Source organism: Brassica napus, chromosome C2 (genome assembly GCF_020379485.1).
Source record: "Brassica napus cultivar Da-Ae chromosome C2, Da-Ae, whole genome shotgun sequence".
Taxonomy (NCBI): Eukaryota; Viridiplantae; Streptophyta; class Magnoliopsida; order Brassicales; family Brassicaceae; genus Brassica; species Brassica napus.
In genome coordinates, this window is record NC_063445.1 from 50744325 (window position 1) to 50745706 (window position 1382).

The following is a 1382-nucleotide window of genomic DNA, read 5'->3' on the forward strand; positions in this document are numbered from 1 at the left end:
GCCCAATGGATTCCACTTACCAAACCATAAAGTGGTCTGATTTCCACTTTGAACCTTCATCCTGTGAATAGAATGAGCTAAAGCTTGATAGTTAAAGATTTTACGCCACATCTATGATCCTACGTTTGATTTTTCTCATTACTAAATTTAAGTCGAAATTTTCCTTTTGGTTATTTCGCCCAAGCTGCAATGCCTGAAAATTAGTGGATAAACATGAAGCTCGAGTCTCCTTCCAAGTCAATTTTTTTTCGGCCTTTTAGGTAAGATCAAATGTAGTATATGTTTTTTTAAATATAATATCTTATACGTGGATTATATCGGTCCATATACCTTTATTTTTAAAGAAAAAACCTCATTAAAATAGTTTGCTATTTGGGTTTTCATAAGTTGCTCATGCACATAAGACCGGCCCCTATCCATCTCTTATTGTTTCTCATGCCACGTTCTGAGGCCGTCTCATGCCAAGTTCTGATCCCATACCAATTTTAAAATGTGCCTCATTCCAGTTTCCCACCGGCCCATTCCCATCTTTAATTGTGTTTAATTATAAGTAAATATATAATTTTATAGAAAAGATTTTAAATATATTTTTTTATCAAAAATAATATAGAAATTTTCACCAAAGGTGGATAAGTTTTTTATTACACTACATTGTATTATTAAGCTTTCTAGGCAAACAATTCTAAACAACAAGAACTAGCAAAACAAAAGTAGAAAATTGATACACTAGTAGAGATTCAAAGTAAACTAACACGCGTCTATTTTGCGTATGGATGATTAAAGATTTTTCATATAAAAACGTCATATTTTCTTCTGGAATAGTTAAATCTTAAAGGAGATAATTTTCGTATTAATCCCAAAACACCACGCTTCAGATTGAATTGAGAATGATTGCCACTTTTTTTTTAAGAGCAAGATTATTGGTGTATCTTAGGTCGGATCTTAAGGGGGGGACCACAAAAATTGTAAAACCGAGGAGAGAAGTTTCTTAATTAAGAGACATTTTCATTTGGTCATTGTACTGTTTGCGGGCCCCACTGACTCGTGGCGGCCCGTGATTGTTTTTTTTTTTTTTTTTTTTAAATCAGGAAAAAAAAAAATTAAGAACCCTGAAAAGTCCCTACCGATAATGATGCCCTAATACTTCAGTAGGAGTCACCGAGACAAAACAACTCTTTATATTTATCTATTGATAATAACATAGTCAAAGAGATTACTATTCCCTAGAATTTCATGGTGCCTTTCGAATTAACCATAGTTTTCAGCAAGAACTCCATCACGATTAGATGAAAAATCATCAACGATTGAAGCCTGTAAGATCCATCGCCACCATCCGCAGTAAATCTATCAATTACTTTTTCTAAACGGTTCAACTGAACCGG

General features: G+C 33.5%; 1 pseudogene; it reads left to right on the plus strand.

Annotated features, from left to right (window-relative positions):
* Positions 1 to 240: 240 nt before the first annotated feature.
* LOC125582831 lies at positions 241 to 417 on the plus strand (annotated as a pseudogene).
* Positions 418 to 1382: the final 965 nt, after the last annotated feature.